The sequence below is a fragment of the Geospiza fortis genome, unplaced genomic scaffold (assembly GCF_000277835.1).
Source record: "Geospiza fortis unplaced genomic scaffold, GeoFor_1.0 scaffold104, whole genome shotgun sequence".
Classification (NCBI taxonomy): domain Eukaryota; kingdom Metazoa; phylum Chordata; class Aves; order Passeriformes; family Thraupidae; genus Geospiza; species Geospiza fortis.
In genome coordinates this window covers 3,186,876-3,197,826 of record NW_005054325.1, presented here as the reverse complement: position 1 = coordinate 3,197,826, position 10,951 = coordinate 3,186,876, and the positions used below count along the sequence as shown (strand labels likewise).

General features: G+C 40.1%; 1 long non-coding RNA gene across 4 annotated transcripts in view; it reads left to right on the top strand.

Moving 5' to 3' along the window:
- Positions 1 to 10,951, top strand: part of LOC102032880 — a 257,711-nt gene continuing 246,760 nt past the window's right edge. For 3 of the 4 annotated variants that reach the window (XR_001335651.2, XR_004081715.1, XR_004081717.1), the window contains exons 1-2: positions 1 to 53; positions 2,157 to 2,463. This is a non-coding gene — a long non-coding RNA (uncharacterized LOC102032880). Of the gene's footprint in view, positions 54 to 128; positions 218 to 2,156; positions 2,464 to 10,951 lie in introns of those variants that run through there. The other variant, XR_004081716.1, reaches the window with a different exon arrangement.

Sequence of the window (10,951 nt, the reverse complement as noted above, 5' to 3'; positions counted from 1 at the left end):
CCCGCCGTAGGCTTCTAAGGAAATCTGGTTTCACAGTTTAGAGAAAGGAGAAGGTACGTTTGGACTTGGGGTTTATTGTTCTTTCCCGGCTCCCTCGTCGCTCCCCCCTCCGCCCTGCCATCCGCGCCCGGGTCTGGGAGCGCAGCGGAGGCGTCCGCGGGCCAGCCCAGCCTTTCCTTTGTACTTTTGGGAGCACATGCAGGTATTTTTGGGGAGGGTAAGGCAGTCATTCCGTCCGAACTCCCCTAATGCGGGCTGGGGGGCACTAGTCGAGGGCGGCTTTGCCTCCTTCTTGTGCCGGCTTTGTTTTATTGTAGAGGTTTAAATTTTTTTTCCCCTTTTTTTTTGGTGGGGAGAGAAGTGGACTCGGAGGATCGGGCTGTGTTTTTAAGAGTTGGGACAGAGAAAAACTGAAGACGGGAAAACTTGGTGAGGTTGTAGGGAGTCCTGGCGGCGCTGGCCAGGGAGTGGGGGGCTGGCGAAGGCCGTGGGACTGGGCTGGGCAGGCAGCCCGCAGCAGGGAAAGGTGGGCGCTCCTCCGTGTGCCAGCTTGGGTCGCGGGGCCCGAGACACCACAGAGGGTAACATGTTGCTGTGTGGGACCATCCCAGGGAGCCAAGGTGGGCAGAAGTGCAGAGGGACATTTTTTGGAGAAGAGGGACCGACCAGAGGGAAGACTTTGTTCTTCCAACTGCATTGATCGTAGCGAAGGGAGAGTGGGAAGGGTCGGTCCAGGCTGGCCCTTCCTCGGCTGGGCTTCAGTGAAGTTCCCTTCGTCCCTTTGGAAATGCAATAATTGCCTTGGGTTTTGTTCCATTCCTTTTGGTTCACGCTTTCTAGAGCAATCATCGCAACTCCACAAAAGTTACTTGTGAGCTCTTTGTACTTTTCTCAATTTAGTATCTTATTATTTCCCCATCTTCTTTTTCTGTGCTATGTAATAATCTTCAATTTTTCTCTTTTTCATCCTAGTCCTCTACTTTCTTGTGTTTTCTTGTCCCAATTTCCTAATTGTCCCCCTCTCTCCTTAGATCTACCCATTTCAGAATTTCTGAAGTCTACTTTTTACTTTTTATTGTTATTCATTCTCCTCCTCCTTAATCTCTTCCCACTTACTCTTCTACCTTTATACTTGTATTTCTCATGAAAAATTCCTTCTGCCAGGATCTTTCCTTTCCTCCATGCGTAGAAATGCTCATTTCTCCTAATATGAAGCAAACATAAAGCTTCTTGTTCTCTCCTAAACTTATTCTTCTGTGGACTGCCCTCCATCCATGTTACCCAGTTGTGCAGACAGAGCTCCTAGTAATAATTCTTGTTCACAAATGTTCACTTTCTCCTTTCTTCTTATCTTTGTCTTTCATGCATCTTCCAGTCTCTAAAAGTTTCTTCTAGTCCCTTTCCATTGTCCTTAGTGTGGAAGTTTGTTCTTTTCCCTTTCCCCCGTTCCATCTTCATAGACCCGATGCTGTTCTTCACGTCATTGTTCCCTCCTCTGCAGAGTACTCAGACTTTTCTCTCCATTCCTCTTTCCCAACCTAAGTCAAATTTGCTCTTTGCACCTCCGGAGGAATTGCACAGAGGGACTACCAGAGCAGACTGATGTGGGTTGGGTTACTTTGCCTTCTTCCAGGGCCAAATGGCATCAGTGGTGCTCAAAGTTTAGGTCCCAGCTGAAGTAGCACATCTGCTGGTGGAGGTGCTGTGGGGAGACACTGCAACAGGACTAAGGAGGCAGTGAAGATCACATATGTTTCCCTCAAAAGGGTTGATGAGTTTTATTTTTGCTACTTGGGGTTTTTTTATTGACTTACTGTTTTCATTAGTTTTAAAATGCCTGCCAGGGCAGTTGAAGAGCCTTTATATTACCTTTTTTCCCTGTCACTTCAGTGCTTTCTGCAAGGTAAGACTGTGCAATCTGTAGAGATATATGACAGCCTTTTTCTTAAGCCTTCTTCTCTTACACTCCAGCCCCACAACGTTTTTAAAACAAAATGCCATCACCAGGCTTTGGGTTTAGGATATGTCTAAATCTGTGAAGAAATTAGTGTTTGAAATTCTTCAGAAGAACATAACTTTGTATTTGTATGTGAGTTCCCAAGTCACGTGGCAGAGTTACTGTGCTGAACTAACACTTCTTCCTCATTTTTGAACAGGTCATGACATGATTGTTGGGAAAATGGGATGGTTGCCAGAACATCAGTCTGTGATGGGTGCCATATTGCACTACTCTTTGGATGGTGGAATACAGCTTGGGATTCCTCAGGGCTGCATATCCTGGTTCAAGCTGGACTATACAGCTGCTTAACGTCTCAGCTGTTTGGATTCATTGTAATGGTTAATGGTCTCCTGGGGGAAGTGGAAGAGCCCCATGCTGGAACTTGTGGATATACTGGAACCTGCTGCTGAGACCCATTTGGATTATATCACCCTCTGACACCGAGGTTCTGCAGCTGATGAAAGGTATGCTTCTGCCCTGGTGCAAAAATACTGTCTCATACATCAGAATACCAAATACAAATACCTGTCTTTGTTTTAAACAAACATGCTATGTAGCCTCTTTTGTTTGTTTGTTTGTTTGTTTGTTTGTTTGTTTTGCCTAGCTACTGATGCCTGCCAAGAGTTTTGAGTGGTGTTAATCTGACAGAAATGTCATAGTAATGATCTGGTAATGTTTATATCTTAAATGGAAAAGGAAAACCCAATTATGAAAGGTTTTTTTTCCCATAATTAACTTATATTTTGAAGGTAAGGACTTCATAGAGTCTATGAGTGCTTAGCAGCTCTAGAAAATGGGACTACCTAACTTTTAAGAAAAATAAGTTAAAAACAACTTAAACAAAGCATTTTCTGCAGTTCTGATCTTCCAAATAGCCCAAATAGTTTGTTTGAAGACGTTACTATTTTCTATTTTGAACTCAAGACAGCAAGCTTCTATGATTTAACCTCTTTTCCTCCAAATAACGACAAAACTCTCAAGGGTGGCTTGTGTGGGGGAGAAAGAGCAAACAATTCAGTTAAACATTCAGTATTCAGTTAAAAATTCAAGGAATTATTTTGTTTCATATGTTTTAAAGTTTTGATGTAAGGTTTCTTGCACACCGTGCTTGCGTCTTGAATGTCCTAGTAATAAAAAGTTTACTGGATGCAGTTCAGCACTCAGTTTTCCTACTAAATGAGGTAATCAATGTAAAAAAATGATCTGGAAACTAGCAAACAAAACAAGTGGTTAAAGAGTTATTAATGAACAACAAACTATTCTTAAATCTAGATTAAGTGTTAATCTGAGAGTGAGGAAATCAGAGCTCCTTAGTGAACCATGCTAATGGCAAAGCAATTTTTAAAAGTATTTAAAATCTGGTCCTTTTATACCTGTTCTGTGCATTTCTTCACTATAGCTGAAAATGAATGATGTGAAAATAGTCGGTTTTGCTACATGTTTCAGCTCAACTGATTGGTTTCAGCCTAAACCATATGTAGGGCAGACAAGTATTCATAATCTTAAGAAAAGTGCTGAGCTGGCTGGCCTACTTTAGAGCAAAACAGAAATCTGAACAAATAATCACTTGTGATCCTTTCCTGTAGTAAACAGAGATACAAGAAGCAATACAGTTCTAATTTCCTGGTTCTGAGTGTGTTTTAATAAAGACTTACCCTTAATTTTCTTCATTATTGTGGGTAAGCTTTTTGTTGCACACTGGATGCAATTAATGTACATTTAGATTTACGGTCTTTATATTGTTCTGCATTTATACTATTTTTGAACTTCGCATGACTGAGACTAGCCATATGAAAGACTTTAATTTGAAGTCTCAGAAATGGAAAGTCTTGGGCTGCTTGTGGAAAGAGAAGACAGAGAATAATAAATAGATGGTGTGGATGAAAATATTTACAGCTGCTATCTAGTGTCATCTTGGAAAAGAACCCTAGTTACTATTTTTGTCTATTTAAAGAAAATCAAAACTGCAATCCTTTTTTGTTTCTGTGAAGATTTTGTTCTAGCTGAGTTTCTTCTCAGGCACTTGCTGCTCTTTAGGAAATCTAAATTGAACTTAGAGGTACACTTAATTTATCTGCATGAAAGCTATTAATTTCATCAGCAATGAAAAATGGAGGGGAATTTTTACTCTAAGGAGTAAAAATTACTGAGGAGGAACTACTCCTTAGCTTAATCTGAGAGCTTGTGTTGATTGAAATTTCATTATTGCCATAAGATTCTGGGTGTAGTAGGCAAATCATTAGATATGTTTTCATTTGTTTGTACTTTGAACATTTCAAGTATTAATAACTTGGTGACAAAGTGTTAAAATTTACAACCTATCTGTCTTCAAATTTCTGTGGACTATTTCCAATAAAATGCAAAGAATCATACTCCTATTTGGAGATGGGATCTGCAGAGAGAGGAAAAGCAGGGCCAGACAGAAAGTGTTCAGCGGGTAGTTCCCAGCTGGGAGGTATGCTGCACTGGTAGGAGATGAGACCCTTTTGGGGCTTGCAGAGAGATGGGGAAATGCTTTCTGGGGGCTCTGACTTGAGTGTTTCTGTACCTTTCTCCTGGGAGCAGTCCCAGCAAAGGCACCAGATGCAGCAGGGACAGGATGGAGGCTGAGAACTGCGGGGAAGGAGCAGCACCTGGGCCTGGGAGGGGTGATGGGGACCACCTGCCTTACTTGGGATGGGAAGGAGCCTTGATGCTCTCAGAGGCAGCTGGTTTGAAGGAGCTGCTTCTTGAGAGGAGGTTTTTGGATATGGGAGCCTGAAGTGTGGAGAAGAGGTTGTTTCTGTGATTTGTCTTTGGTTGCAATTTGGTAGTTGCTTGCTTTGCTTGTGACAGTCTTAGGAGGTGATTTAAACCCTTGCAGGTGTTCTGAGGCAGTGTGGTTTATTTTGGGGGGGAGGGAGTTCTGAACTCCCCCTCACAAGCCTACCCTGGAATTTTAATCTGGTAGCAGAATTTGCACCTAAAACAAATTAAACAAAATCCAGACAGTTTAAACAGTGATTCCTCTTTTGAACTGTGCTCTTAGTTAAGGAAGGCTTCTAGCCAATGTTCTTGGTTGTTTGAGAAAATATTTTGCTTTTGTGTAACTGAGGTGAGAGTAAGCATGAGGGTCTTTCAGGCCAACCCAACCTGAGTGTGGAAGAGATTTAACAGGCTGCAAAAAGTGCAAATTTTACAGTGAAGTGTGTATGGGCAGGTGAGTCGCGTTGTTGGATTCGTGCATTGTGAAAAACGGGCAGAGGAGAACAGGGTGGGTTTTTTAACTGTCAGATTTTTAGGTGGAAGAGGAGGTGGCACATGGAGTAACTTCCTATCCATTAACATCTAGGAAGGTAGAAAGGAAAATGTGATAAGACTTGATTTCTTTGACTGTTCCTTCCCTTTGGTTGAAGTGTTTTTCTCGATGCATGTGTTCCCAAGTGAGGTAGAAATTTCTGTAGACCCATGTGTGCCCCTCCTGGGGGGTTTCTGATACAAAATGGAGATAGGGATGCTTTCCTGAAGGTCTGCTGCCTTTCAGCCTTCCTGTGGGAGGTCCTGCTTGTTCTCTGGACATTTCACCAGTGTCCTCCTCAGGATTTGGAGGCATAGTTTATTTTGCTCAAGGCTGGGTGAATCTCGGGTGTGAAATCATATACCTCACTATAGTAGAAGTCATAATTGTAAATATGATGTTTTCTTTTTTTATTGTTATTCTCCTTTCACTGGTTTGTCACCTTATTATGCAACTTGAGGTACAGTATTCTTACAGCAGCAATATAACCATTGGAGTACAGTTTGTTTCTTTTCTTGTCAGAGGAAATTTTTATGAGAGGTATAAGGAAGTCAACCAAGGCTGGAAAGAGAGAGCTTCCACTTGAAATCTGGGTGTGGGTTTACACAAACCATAATCCCCCACACCTTGTATTGCAGTTATGATTGAGAAATAATTGCGTGAAGACTTAAAATGAAAACAAAGCTTCCAACATGCGACCTGCTTTTTCTGTAAAGTGCTCTCAGTAATGTCAGGACAGGTGCATATGGTGTCTGGAATAATTTTCTGTTTTTTGATTGGATTTATTTTATGTAGCAAGAAGCTTTCCAAGTCGCTAATGGATTCTATTTTTATTCTTTTTTTTTTTTAACTTGCATTGTCATAACATGAAATTTATCACAAACTATTTGTGAAGCCTGAGGTAGGGCCACATTGTGCTTGATATCTTGACCTTTCCTTGATTGAAATGCATAGATTGTTTGGGTTTGGTAGGGGGAAATGGATAAGCTAGGGGGACTTAGAATATTTTAACACAAAATTAGTTCTGGCCTTCGAGGACAGGGACAGTACTTCCCCCAAAAGGTTATGAGACTATTACAAGTGTGGATTCTATATTTAAATCCATGAATATTGTAGATTAGTGAGAAGAAATTGGGTTTGACTCTGTACAAAGAAGAAAGAAGAGAAAAAGCTCCTACCTAGTCCAGATGTGTCTACTACTGCTAAATATTGAAAACTGATTTAATTTCATTATATTTGTAAGCTAAAGCTACAGTCCTTCTATTTAAGAACAATGTTGCAACTCTATGAAATTAACTGCATTTTGATACAGCTGAAAGGTTCCAAAGGTTCCAGTATAAATTTTTCTGTCACTTTTCTCTGTTTTTATTTTTGTTTGGTTTTGTGGGTTTTTGTTTGCTTGTTTTTGTTTTTTTGGTTTTTGTTGTTGTTGTTGTTTTGTTTTGGAAAATTTATTTTAAAGCCTAAAGTCTCACGGGTGTGATGAGTGTGGTGTTCCTCTGGATGCCAGCATTACTTCCATGTCAGCAGAGATAAGAGAGAGTGCTGAAGTGGAATCATGAATGTTTGCATGGAATTTCTTGCAGGCCTTGGAGGCGGCTGGGCATGGAAGGAGGAGGCATGTGATTGCCATAAAATAAATAAGTGAGCAGTGGGAGTGGGTATTCTGGGCTGATAAGGACGGAGTCTGGCTTGGTTGTGAGCCAGTGATGATTGGTGAGGAAAGGAAGTGGCAAGACGTTTTGAAAACAAGGGCTAGTTGCTAGTGATGGATGGGAAGAGGAAAGAGACATGGATTTTGTGGGAATGGATGAGAAGCTGTTTGTCATAATTTATGTGTCAGGACTCCTGCGCCATCAGAGCATTTCTAATAGAAAAATGGAGCGAAATCTTTAAATGGCTGAGGCAAAAGTAATAAATATCTCAGACATCAGTAGTGTCGACTTCTTTTCGGTGTGCGATAAAATTGTGATAGTTAATGCTGTGAAAGGAAACAAAGTTAACTTTTGCTTTGCACATTTTGTGTTGCATTACTCCCCGAATTAGCGCAACCTGCAATTGAGGATACAACTTAGTATCTTCTGTTTCTCTTTGCAACACTGTTCAAGGCAACAGTTAATTTAGGTAAGTGTTTCAGGAGTTGCACATGTTGTTTCCAGATTTTCTCAGCGGTGAAACTTTGTGTGGCTGCCGTTTAGTTATCTTTGAGAATTTGAAAATTGGTTTTTAATTGGTACTAGTATTGATCTGTGCCTGTCCTCTGAAATTAATGAAATTTGTGGTGGCTCCAGAGTATATAGGAAGGTACCCTGGATTATGCAGCGAACACTGAGGTGTTTTTAAGCAATTTGATTCTTTTGGCGCAGGCTGGTGTGCTGCCACACCAGGTATTGAATTAGGCCTGTAAGCTACTTTGTATAATTGTGCTACTGTATTTCATCTGTTAATTGTTGCTTTTCTTCTGGGCTTGGGTATGATGTGGATTCAGCTCTGCTGGGGCTGGAGCTGACCTGAGCCGGCGGCAGCTCAGGGGGCTTTTCACTGAGCTCTCTTCATTGGGGGTGTGTGTGAACATGAACTCAATGGTTCTTTATAAGAGAGGCTGTTGTTTCAAGGCTTTGGGCTTCAAACATTGAAAGAGATGCTCTCTTGCAATTACAAAAGATGCTTTGCCTTTTTGTTAAAGAGATGGATAAGACAGCACTCTTTTCATCATCTATCTCTGGGGCTTAATTTTGCCATACTCAAAGTTTTATGATACCATATGATACCATAAGCCAGTAAGTTTATTCATTCAAGCTCCTGAGCTGGACTTGTGAATCTTGTATAGGCATGGCTCCTCACTGAAAATCAGACACTGGAAAGAAGGGTGGTTCCGGTTCACAACTTTGTGGCTTTTTTTTTTTTTTTTTTTTTTTTTTTTTTTTTTTTTTTTTTTTTTTTTTTTTTTTTTTTTTTTTTAATTGAAATTGCACTTGAAAAAGAAGGAATGGCAGAAATGTAATTCTAAACCCAAAATCTTGTTAGTTATCATGCAGTTGCCTCTCAGCTTCAGGACTTGTATACATTATTTTTATAGTATTAAGTCTATGCATTATATGGCTTTGCAGCTTTCCTTTTCCTTGCAGCTAAAATCTGTCTGAGATCATGGCAGTGTTGGATATATATCCCCTGCAGGAATTCCAGTGCTTGGGCAGTGTAGGAAGGGGTCTATAGCCTGGTGTGTGTTCCTGACAGCAATTCACCTAGTAATAGGACTGAAAAGGATGTTTTGAAGGCAGCTATAAGAGAAATTGCTCCCTCTTCCCAAAGAAACAAGTGAACAATTCCCTTAATGTCCACTGAGATTCATCTTGGACCACATAATGCATCTAGATGGAAGATTAATTTGATACTAGTTTATTTTAAACGCCTTATTTAATAAAACTCATGATTAGCACCTTCTTTGTATTCATTGTTGCGTGTTGTAGCTCAAAATTAATACCGGAAATATTTTCATCAGCCAATGTGGGTTATCCAGAGCACATTTTCTTCTTATTTAGCCACCAATTTGAGCTGTTGTGTCTAAATCCAGTCATCCAGGTCAATTTTTACTGGAGCCAAATAATAGCTGCTGTTGACTTCAGTGGTGATAGTGATGACTAGAGTTTTTGGAAAAGCAAAACAGACACCAGAGTACCTATGTGTGTATGCACATACATTACATGTTTATATTTTGGATATAAATATATATAAGTGCATACCATGTAGTCCAGAACAAAAGGTGTGCCTGAGGCAGCTTCATGAAGGAGAAAAGTGATTATTTTTTTCCTCTCTGCTTGGAGCAGTCTCTTGTTCTTTCTCAGACCTCGCTTCTTGTTGTCTTTTGTTGGTGGTCTTCAATGCTGTCTTCCCTCTTTGGCTTGGATTTTTGGGTACTCAAAATGAAATGTGTCCAATTCCAATTTAACAATTTGTTTATTAAAATACATCCATCCTATGTGCATATTCTGCTGAGTTAAAAAACATATAATGGAAAAGTGTCAGCAGAAAGAATTCGCTGTAATCAGCTGTAAAACACTTTCGGGCACACTGCTCACTCCTCCCCTTCACCCTTCCAAAAGGCACCACTGAAGAGCAACAAGGCAGAGCTGAAATGTACCTTTGGCAAGCACTTAAAAAAATTAGTTTCTTCCACTGGTAATCAATATAGATTAATTTTTGGTATGAGTATGTACAATGTATATATATGTATGTTCCCACTATGTGTGTTGGTTTTTGTGGAATTCATTGCTTTAAATTATATACAGTGTAATACTTTAAATGGCTAGAGGTGACTCTTTTAATTTTTTTTTTAACATCTTCAGTAGCAATTGTTTTGAGTGCAATCAAAACTATGGATGGAATGCTACTTGTGGACTTCACGCAGGGTAGGTGTATTAGAGGACCTGTATTTGACACAAGTGAAAGGATCTTTGCAAAGGAAGACAAGAACCATTTCCAGATTGATTACTTTACATTTGCAAATGCAAAGAAATCAATCTGTCGCTTTGACCTTGGATTGTGTGTTCCAGTTGAAATAGGTTTTTTCCCCTGAACTCTGTTGCAAAAGGCAGTAGGTTAAGATATGGCAGATCAGAGAGAAAAAGACAGTAAAGAGGCAGGATAAGAATTTGTTCTTTTATTGAGGTTGTTGCTCAGGGTTATACATCTCGAGCATTTCCTTATAGTGTTGGTGCAGTCCTGTGAAGCATAGTTGGGCTGACTGATGACTTTGTAGGAGAGAATATTGTAGATGCTGAAAAATGTCATTATTAAAAATAAGGATTTGCACACTTGCTGTAGTCTGGTAGATTGTCTCTAAACACAAAGTGGAGGGGACCTCTCTGTTTTTCTGCTCTGCAGTATCAGAAATGATATATCCATGTGCTGGATTAAAGCAGTGTATATTTTAGGCTTTTGGTTGCTTAGTGTGAACAGTGCTATGCAAACACCCCAGGAGCTGCCAGAAGCCATTTTGCATCTAACACATTCCTGTGTGGTTTTCTACCCTGTGCAGTGGTTTATGTCCATGATTTGCAAGAGGAGCAGGGTGTCTTTATTCTTATTTTTTTTCTGAATGCTCTCAGGCTGAAGAGAGAGTTGAAGAAGATCTGGTTATTACAGGCCAGTGCCTGGATTAACTTCTTGGCAAAAACTTGTGGATCATGTACTGCCATCACTGTGAAACACAGTAAGTCAGACAGGATATCTCTAGCTCTGTTTAGGTAAGATCAATTTCTTCTATGAAAAACAAAAGAAGAATCTCTATGGTGAGGTGGGTGTTGAATGTAATATAATAACCACTTGCCAGAGAGATACTTGATAGTAGCTAGCTTCTGAGGGAGTTCCAATCACTTAGTGCATCTCTAAAGAATGCCAGGGTGCTCTCACTGGAAGGATATTGGTCTGTCTGTTGGACAACATATGTATTTTTGGTGAATTTTTTGCTAATATACCTATTTAAAAAATAAGTGTTAAAATATGAGCAATATGGACTCAAAAGAAAATTGCCAAAACCAGTTGATGCCTGCATTTGGGTATAGGGCCATACTTGCTGTAAAGAAGAGCTGTCAATATCTATAGGCATTACTGACTGAAGAAGAACAAACAATTCATGAAACATAATAGAGTATTTAATGTGTCTTACAGTTTTT